Raw genomic sequence first — 10,908 nt, 5'->3', positions numbered from 1 at the left:
GACAAATACTTTTTTGGCAAGAATTTATTTTGTTCGAAATTTTCAATGAAAAGGACGACGGGACATACGGGACAAGGGAGCTTGTCTGGGTTTGGGCTATTGTCCGACTATGGGTAAGGTGACGATAAAAAAACGCTCGTCAATCACCAGCTCAATCTGTTTATACTGCCATCCTAGCATGGAATGTTTCAAACCATATAGCGGCCGCTGCACCCCTTACAAAAAAAATTAGAAAACCTGTTGGCTACATATGCTGTTTAAATACAGACAATTTGGGACTAAACTGGATCACTTTTTAGTCAGTAAAACTCTGAAGTAACCTAAACATCTTGTGCGCACTAGTGAACTACTAGTTCAGTATTTTAGTATGATTTTTCTGTAGCCTACTTGAGTTGCAGAGAAGTTCAAATATAAGCCTAAGTATATTTTCCTAAAGTGTATAATAGTTCAAAAGTGAACGAAGTACACTCTCTTATTTTAAGAAAGTATGCTATATTAGTATGTCCTATTATCATGGACTTTCAATGATTTGCAGTCAGTTTCATTGATCCACAAACATGGCTGAGGCTCACTCCAGTTTTCTTATACTGACTATGACTGATTCTTCCCTGAATTACATGATGGAGTTGTGTTGGGATGTCTTTCATGATATATGATAAGCCTACTACGTGAATAACCCATTTTAGGCTACAGGGAACTTAAACAATGTGGGTCTAATATTGCATACTTTCTCATATTGCTTAAGCAGCGTTAGATGTACTTTTTAGTCACATCTGTTCAGAATGTAAACAAGTCAGGTATTCTTCACGGTATGAAGAAATCTTTTGACAACATTCAGTCGAAAAGTAGCATCATGGCGAGCTATGTAGTTTACAAACTAATCCTCTATTTGCTGTTGAGGTGTTGGGACCACAATGTCTTTGCTTGTTTATTTTAAAGAAGTCTATTGATGCTGAATAGGTGTCTGTTAAAGCCGGGCACCCACCGCACGCGTATCGACCGCGAGCGCACTACGCGCGTATTACGCGCGTAACTGAAGCGTAGTTGAAGTACTGTTATTACAACGGCAGCGGGCGACGTCGTCTCCACCAGATGCGAACGCGTCGCGTACCGGCTGCGAAGCTCGCGCGACACAAGCGAACTGAAGCGTAGTTTTTCGCTTCTGTTCTATTTTTTCGGCTTGTCGCGCGTCACGATGGCCTGTTTATACACAGACATATGCTCTAAAATGCTAGGTATACATGCTCTGATTTATATTTCATCCTTATATTACTGGGGGTGTGTCCCTAGTTACCTCCCAGATATTTTATAAGCATCTAAAAAAATACAAGCCTTTCAGTTTTGTAAAAATAAATAAATAAATAACTGTAACCTGGGGAAAAGGCAAACTTTGTTTCGCTGTCTTATTTTGCGGAGGGGGTGGGGTAAATTTGAAAATACACCACAGAAAGACGGAGCCTATTGAATGACGTAGAAGTGAATGCACCGAGCAGCCGTTTGTTAGCTCGAGTGTTGGAAGGTAGTTTTTAACCAACCATTGCTCAGCCTATTTGACTTCTCCGATGTCTTCGTTCGCCGTGCTTCCAAAAAGGGCTTGTTAATAAAAATCAGATAATCCACAGAGCTTTAAAAAAAATCAGATTATTTAGTGGTCTTGCCGATGAAAATGCACCTATTTTATAAATGAAGTTGTAAGCAAGCCTTTATTGCATTTGTACTTCAAAGCTTCCGGTGTTCATGGCGTTGTGGTGTTAATATTCCTTCAAGATTAAACTGTTACTGTCTTTTTCATGATTGGCTGATTTTACTAAATCTGATCCTATAAATGTTTTGACGTGAATGACAAGACAACACGGGAATTCCCAATGGTTGATTACAGATTATTTATTATTATTATGATCATTACATATTCTTCATGAAATTGGCACGCTTGTTAACCAAGCAAATAAATTAATACAGTTTGAGATTGATTGTTATGCAGGCTACGTTGCGATTTAAGTTTATGGTAATTCTTGAAAGCGTTTACTTTCTCACGTATTTACGAGTTAACGAAATATTACCAAATTAACAAACTGAAAAAGGTCTCTCACCAAAGTATTCACTTAACCCATAATCAACAGTCGTGAACAAACGTGAAATACACGATGTAATCCCACTGCAGACTGCGAGAGCTACTAGGAATATAGAGCTTTAAGCAAGCCTTTGCGCGACACAAACGGAACCAGTGGAGACACGCTACGCGCTGCGTCGTGCTGCTTCGCCGTGCTGCTTACGCGACGCTTACGCGACGCGTGCGGTGGGTGCCCGGCGTAAAGGGTAGACGCAGCATTACACCACATAGGTTGTTTTGGCTGCTTGTATATTACGGTCTGGGTAAAGTGCCAGGGATTCCCTACCGAAGATGACTGTCGTGTCATGCTTGTGTGGGAGAAGGAGGTCCCTCTAGTTAATAAGTATGTCGCCTCCCCGATAGCACAGACTCATCTGGCTGACGTCAGCCCCATATCCATCTGCACATCATCGTATTCAGATCGTTTGCACATTTGCATTAAAGATATCTGTAATTTTGTTTTGAATAGTCAAATGATAGATACAAGGGTTCACATTCTTTTTTCCAGCCTGGACTGTGAATGTTTAGACAATGAGAGTGGATTGGATCAACAGTATGTAAAACTTAGGTTCTCCGTAATACAGTGTAATCATGTTTTGTATTGTTGGAAAGCCGAGGTCATGAGGAACAAGGTGGTGTCTCAGCAACAGAGGTAAACCTCGTGTGATATGCTTAAAGAGATAGTGTAAGCAGGACCATTGATCTATACTGTTTTGTCATGATTGTGTCTTTATTTGATGACTTAGTGTTTTTGTTTGATCTTTTTGTATACCAGGGTTTTCCCTAGGTTTTCAGAGGACTTAGGCGCTCTCAGCTATATTTTGGAACAGCTTTTTTTTTAATATATGAAAAAACGCTTTGACCAGCATTTTTCATCAGAAAAAGACGTTACGTGTGAACACAGCCTAACTTTGTTTAGCTACCAAGCCACGTTAGATACTAACGTTAGTTCAATCGAGGTATCTTTATGTAACGTCAACTAACTAGCTTCACTGGCTAACGTTGTCATAAAATTTTTCCCAACCGTGAAAACTAGATTACTTGTTTACATTTTGGACAGATGTGGCTAGTGGGTAAATCTATCGCTGTTTCCGTCGCAGCACTTTCGACACAAGCAATTCGGAAGCGCTATCCTAAAATTTATTTTTACCATGAAGAGTGCCTGACCCGCAACCGTAGTAATATGTTAACACGGTGGCACAATTATATCGAGAAATACCGTCTTTGGGGAAACAAACGCTATATTCTGTAAATGCATTTAACCTACCATGCATAAAAACATAAAAACGCTAGTCAATCACCCACTTCTATTTATAATGCCATCATAGCGCAGAATGTTTAAAACCATAAAGCCACCTCTCCGTTTTTGTTTTTTTCAGCGCATCACCGTTATTTTTACATTTATTCTGATATGTTGCCTAAATGCCTTTTTACGTTCATTCGGTTTAAGGCGCTCCGCAAAATCACTTAGGCGCTGCACCTAAGCCTTTCTATGGTAGGGAAAACCCTGTATACAAGGGCAAGCATGTCAAGACTTGTCAACACAGTCTCCTATGCATCACATGCGTGTAACCACACCACTTACATTTTGCACCATTGTATATTGTCATTATTACTAAACATACTGAACTGATAATTAGGCTAGTACACAGAATTGTAGATAATTAGTACACAGAACATGTAGAGAAAGGATGGTATAAGCAAGAAGGGTTTTCATTGGGAAACAAAGAATTTAGCTTATCGTACATGGTCGTGGACATGAATTCTTCTTTGCAGAACACATAGCAAACTTAGCCCAGAAGGTCAGATGTAAGTGACGTAAGCCTCATCACGTTTGACAAAATTAAAGTTTACCTCATGACATCCTATTTCCTTATTATTCATAATTTCATAGACAGATAGCTAACTAATTCAGTGCATCCTGTCAGTGGTAAATGGTAAATGGACTGCATTTATATAGCGCTTTTATCCAAAGCGCTTTACAATTGATGCCTGTCATTCACCAGAGCAGTTAGGGGTTACGTGTCTTGCTCAAGGACACTTCGACACGCCCAGGGCGGGGTTTGAACCAGAAACCCTCTGACTGCCAGACAATCGGTCTTACCTCCTGAGCTATGTCGAATATCAAAACATGATATTCCCAGTTAGGATCTTTAAAACCTTCACTGCAGGATTATCCTACTTCCCCTGCTTCTAAAATTTAATAAATATGATAAACATCATTAATGCTATGACAGCTTATATCTTGTGTAACAAATAACCCGGGAACGATTTAAGACTTTGAATTTTAAACTATACGCAAGGTTACTGTCACAATATTAATACATTTGTTTTAGCAGGTAAGACACATTGGAATGAAAAAGCGTGGTGTAGTATAACACTTGCGTTCTTTGTCATTTGAATAAAAGCCACATTTAACCAAATAGGCTATATTTTATTCATTGACTGTAATTAAGCACAACTTTATATGACGAATAAGGTTTTAGAAAGGCTGGCAATACTTTAACAAAAAATTGTTCTGATGTAATTCCTTGGTACAATTGATACATCTTGGTCTTGTTTTATCAAAATCATACATTTTACCAATAACTATATTTAAAAATTTTACTTGTCATAGTGTGGTCAAACTCTTAGCTTGCTGTTTACAGAGGACTTCTCGTGATTCCATTTGTCATGACTTTTACGTAGAAACTTTCATTTGACAAAATTATATCAGACTGGCCAACAACAGATCAACTAATTTCACATTAATGTATTTGTGGTAAAGTGGGATGATGTAATTTGTCAAATTACGGCATCAGGTTGGCACTAGATATTTTTGCCTCTCTACTAGAAGGGTAGGACGTAAGTGCAACTTGGAGAGAAAGCCTGTTTGCATGTTCAGCTCTGCATTTAAGTTATAATTAAATCCTAAATCATAAAGCAGCTCCATAATTTCTTGCACAAATTGTTCCACTCTCCCGAGGTTATTGTAGAATAATTTTTTTGGTGGTCGGACCTTGAAGAAAGAAATGCACATGTTACTTTGCCTTCACTGACACATGTAAATTAAGCTTATTAACCTTAGAACTAGTTGAAATTCAATTGTTGATATCAAAAACAAGTTGGATAAAAGCTTAAAGGGCTTGCCATATCCTTGTTGTAAGAAGGTCCTCATTCTACTAACGCCATTTCAGACCAACCTGAACCAGAGTCAAGCGTCTTCGTTGGGGTTTTCAATTCTGCGGCCTGTGCGTTAACTATACATCTGAAGAAAAACACGTATGCCAAATTACTTACACATACAAAGCACTATAAGTCATTATGAGTTGTGCAATCTAGATCTGCCATTAAAAGTACTAATATCAAAATTAGGCCAAGTTACAATAAAAAATATTGACTACCTTAGCTACCACAAATTACACATGCTGTATTTCAAAGCAGTGCTGCTACCCAATATTTCCTTAATTATTTCAGGTAGCTTGGCCCTGTGTTTTTTGATCTTACCATCTGAAGAGAATGTGGTCATCCAAAACATAGGTGTCATAATGTGTCACTTAATATAACAGTAGTATCAAAGAAATGAACATAAATGATTTAACTGAATAGTTTAAACAATATGTCTTTGGCAGAATGTGCATATAGGTGAGGTTTGACATGGCCTATTGACATTAGACTATTGTACTAATGTACTAACATGTACTAACCATGTCAGAGATAAGTTCGCTTATTGAATCAATTGGCGAAATACCGTATTCAGTGATCAGCGAGTGTCTCAAATGTAATTAAGAGCTTGTGTAAAAGACATACTTTTTTTTCACATAAATGACTGCTAGTTATGAAAGTGTTTGTCATGTTTTTAAATTCAGGTGTTTTTAATTGGGCATAGACCTGTCAGACGTAATTGTATATTGGTAGAGAATAGGGCTGGCTAACATGAATTTAGAAACCTGGCATTTGCAGATAACGTTATAGATACAGTGACTTAGTGAAAAACCAGTTAAAATGCAGAAACACCACAGCGGTAAGCTTTTGTAACTTTTGAAGAGAAGCAATATATCTGACATCAATGTCAATATTGCATAAGGGAATGAAGTTATGAACACCTACTAAGTTAAACGGCCATGAACCGCTTTACAATAAGAAAACGTTCTTTAATTCCGTCATTTGCACGTGCTTTTAAAGAAAGTAGCCCAGTAAGCACAGTCCAGGTACGGTTTTATTCTATTTGGCCTGGCTGTATCCTAGCCGGCTAAAAAACTTTCACATTGCAACAAAATGTAGCTGGTTAACCGAACGGCTAGAAGGTATGTCATAATATAGTCTATATGTTTGATGAAAGACTGGCTAGATTTTGTCCACAAGGATCCAGAAAAATTGTGCAGTTGCAAAAGCAGTAGTTTAAAAGTAATACACAATTATTAGTTAGAAAATGAGCGTGCATGACAAATTTAAGATTTGCCTGAGCCTTAGGTGGGATTTGATCCTTTGCCTCAACGGTCCCAAGGCAAGGATGTTACTAGTGAGCCACCAACGAAGTAGCCACAGCAGTTGTTAATGTTTTTAGTCAAAAATATATATGGCCATTTTGCATGCTTATGCAATGTTTTTATTGGCTGGCGTAGCTAAATGTCCTACAGGGAAACACATTGTTTGTTCACTTGGGTAATTTGTGATGCTGTAATCAGGCAGGAAAAATAAGAAGGAAAAAATGCAAAATCCCATAAGTTTGGGGCTTTTATGCAAAGCATTTGCCAATAAACAAACAAAGCTCCAGTATAGCATGCGCTAAGCTTCCACTCATGCGCTATGCGAAAACACAAAGTGCAAATAAGTCAGTAGGCTGTAGAATAGATAAGTTGTAGTTCCAGCTAGAAGGAAGCAGTAAGCTACATTCAAAAGCTATGTAAATGAGCTTGATGAACATGACACTGTAACATTACTGTAAGATATGCAGGGTTTCCAAGCAGGGGCAAAAGTCAGGATGTGTGGATCTTAGAGTGAGTAGTAGTTATCTTGCTTTTCGGTCATGTATAATATTTAATTATGATCTTGTTTTTACTTTTGTAGGGTTAGAAGTAGCTTTTTTAGAAAAAAACCCACTTTTTGCGTTAACACTATGTACATGTATAGAAATGCTCGTTTTCCAATGCTCATGAGAATGCTTTCAGTTCAATGGAAATCACATAATGAATAATGACTTTTGCTAGCCTGTATAGAAAGAGCAGATTGATTGCTTTGGGATCAAAGGGGGATTTTCGCGATATCAATGTCTTCTAGTATTAGCAGTTGTTTAACTTGTTGCAGTCAGTTATTGGATTATAAAACACCATAGTAATCAACCTGGGGTGTCAGTTGCAGCCCTCCTTTGGGGAAGGGGACTACCTTGTTATTTTTTTTTTGTGTATCTAATGGTTTTCCCAATCGAGATGGGGGTTTTTGGCATCAAAGTGTAAATAATCTACGCTTTACAGCGGTGTAGGTGTTACAGCACTGCACCTTGAATCAGTGACCAATGAAAGCAATAATTTACAAGAATGCTATTTTTAGACGCTATTTAATGCTATTCTTGACCAGTCACAGTTGCTTATTTTTTAGATGCGTCTAATTGGGGTTTAAAAAATTGAACTATTCTGTTGTTGATTTACGTATGTGTTTTGGGTAGAGCCCGACCGATATATCGGTTTGGCCGATATATCGGCCATTATTTGACTTTTTTGACGACATCGGGATCGGCAGTTATGCAGCCGATGTGTCCCAATTTTTAAATAAGTATAATAAACAAAAAAAACATTGATTATTTATCTGTACTTGTCTGTTCAAACGTTGTAATTGCTATTTACTAGAATTATCCAGTAGAGGGAGCTCTAATACAAGTGTGAACTGCAGCAGCTGACGCGCTACTTCTGTAATAAGACGTTTGTCACTCGTGCCTCATCCAGTATTCTCCACTGCAAGACTTGTCTGCACAGATTCGATTGCCGCAATAAAGGTATGTATATTTAGTGAAAGTTTTTAATTAAATGCGTTTATATGACCACTATGTTTATCAATCCTCATTATCAAGCGAGCGAGCTAGCTAACATATTTGGTTCACTTTAGCAAGCTAGCTGGCTAGCAAGCCTTTATGAAGTAGCAGTGAGCACATAAGCAGCGTATGATCTAGCCTACATTTCCAGAGGACATCGCTGTATTCTCAAATAAATAACCAGCCAAAATAAAATGGTGATTGAATGCATCACACATTTGTTTTTTTAAATCTGAGATAATGATATTAGCTACTATATGATGCTGTGTCAATAGCCAACGCGTTATTGCAAGCGAGTGTGTCACCTAGTCACGCGTCATCGTAGCAAACTAACCAGACAGTAAAAACTCTGATAAAACATTTTTAACGTGGATCATTTTAAGCCATGTTATCTAGCTTTGTCGTGATAACATGAGAAGGATTGCTGTTGGAGAAGTGAATCAACCAACAGTTAGCGTGGGTAACCTGCACGAAAGTGCATCGTAGTTTTTTTCACGTATTTCATCCAGTCAATTTAATTTCATCTAACGTTACACTTGATTCACTCATTAGCTCCGCTAGATAATGTCTTACTCTTTGAGATCATGTAGTAGAAATAAAATAAGAAAATATAATTCATTTAACTTACTGAGGATATATAATAAGAAATAATGAGGCTGTGTCAATAGCTAATGCGTTATTGCCAGTGAGTGTGTCATTTAGTTACGAGTCAGAGCGCATTGTAGTTATTTTCACCACCGAATTCTTATGGACAGGGAAGCTCGGTAGATAAAGTCTTACTCTTTGAGATCATGTAGGAATAAAATAAGAGAATATAATTAATTTACTGAGAATAGATACTAAGAAATAATAACAAATTAATAACAACAATAATTCATAAAAATACCTTTGAAACTGGAAAACTGATTTTTTTAAATTAATTTTTTATAGATGGCTGGAAAAGAAAGGAGTAAAAGCAAGGTGTGGAGTTATTTTGATTTCACACACTTAAAGATGGTGTTAATATAGCCTATATATTTAATTTAATATCATCTTTTACATTTTTTTATCTAAAAAGTTATTTGTGTGTTTATTTTTATTTTTATTTGTTTGCTTATAAGTTAAATGTTTTTAAATATAGAAACTTTAATAAAATATAAGTTTTTCAAATTGATTTGAAAACGTTGCACTTTTTGACAAAATATCGGTCAAAACATCGGTAATCGGTGGGCTAGGACTCTCCAAAATCGGGATCGGCATCGGACCCAAAAATCTGGCATCGGTCGGGCTCTAGTTTTGGGTCATTGTCTTGTGGCATCACCTACAAGCTTCAGGTGATGGACTGCTACCCTGACATTTTCTAAATACAATTTTGAACCATGGGGGCGGCACGGTGGTGCAGTGGGAAGCACTGTCGCCTCACAGCAAGAAGGTTGTGGGTTCGAATCTCGGCTTGGGGCCTTTCTGTGTGGAGTATGCATGTTCTTCCCCGTGTCCGCGTGGGTTTCCTCCAGGTACTCCAGTTTCCTTCCATGTCCGAAGACATGCAGGTAGGCCGATCGGAGACTCTAAATTGCCCATAGGTATGAGTGTGTGAGTGAATGGTGTGTGTGCCCTGCGATAGATTGGCGGCCTGTGCAGGGTATATTCCTGCCTCTCGCCCAATGCACTCTGGGATAGGCTCCAGCATCCCCCGTGATCCTGTTCAGGATAAGCGGGTATTCAGCTCTTCAGGCCCTGAGGCAACAAAGCAGCCCCAAACCATGATGCTCCCTCCACCATGCTTCTCAGTAGGGGTGAGGTTTTTATATTGGTGAGCAGTGCTCCCTCCAAACATAGCATTCTGCATTTCTGAAAACAGTTCACCTTTTGTCTCATCCATCCTTAGAACATTGTCCCAGAATCGTTGTGGAACATCCAGGTTGTATTATGCAAACTGGAGACGTTTGCGATGTTTTTTGGAGAGCAGTGCTTTTCTGTGTGCTGTCCTCCCATAAATTACATTTTTGTTTAGTGTTTTTCTTATAGTAGACACATGAACAGAGACTAGAAAGTTGAGATTTCTGCAGGTCCTTTGCTGTAACCCTAGGATTCTTTTTGACATCCATCAGCATTGCCCAATGTGAGTTGCCGTGATCTTTGCAGTATGCCTACTCTTGCGGAGAGTAGTTACTGTAAAGAATTTTTTCCATTTGTGGACACATTGTCTTACTGTGGATTGTTGAACACCAGGGCCTTTAAATATACTTTTGTCACCTTTTCCGGCTTGCATCTCTACATTTTTTCATTTGTGATCTATGACCATGGTGTGAAAGAAATAGAAGTTCTAATGTTCAAACAAATTGCTGGTAGTAGGCTGAATTAGAATACAAAGTTAAGACTGCATGAACCGTTTCCCCTACTGTTGTAATTCTTGGGTAATGGTAAGCATGGTTCTTCCAGCAGGAAAGAGGTGCGCCTAACTTTTTCATTTAGGTGCACCAGCACATAATTTAGGTGCACCCAAAATTTTTCACCCCGCCTTTTGGCGCCGCAATAATACTTTTTAAGTGTTACCCTTTTTGTCAGTTCTCATGCACATTGGTAATTTCTTAACACATTATGTAAATGATTGTAAACAGGAATAAAGGTGCAGATAAATGTTTTTTTCTTTATTTAAATCACAGCACAAACAAGAAATCGCAATAACCTCAATTGTTTCAAATATAAACTTAAAAAGTGCTGATGTTTTAAAGTACTTGACAAACTCAAATAAATAAAGCAAACTCTAATAACTCAAGCAAAAGTGTGCACTGCTCCTGGAGGAGTACAG

General features: G+C 38.1%; 1 protein-coding gene across 1 annotated transcript in view; it reads left to right on the top strand.

The window, feature by feature from the left end:
• cwc25 (CWC25 spliceosome associated protein homolog) overlaps nt 1-10,908 on the top strand; it is a 48,276-nt gene that overhangs the window by 846 nt on the left and 36,522 nt on the right. The window lies entirely within an intron of this gene.

This window comes from Anguilla anguilla, chromosome 2 (genome assembly GCF_013347855.1).
Source record: "Anguilla anguilla isolate fAngAng1 chromosome 2, fAngAng1.pri, whole genome shotgun sequence".
Lineage (NCBI taxonomy): Eukaryota > Metazoa > Chordata > Actinopteri > Anguilliformes > Anguillidae > Anguilla > Anguilla anguilla.
The sequence above is the reverse complement of the archived record's forward strand: the minus strand, read 5'-3'. Positions and strand labels throughout refer to the sequence as shown.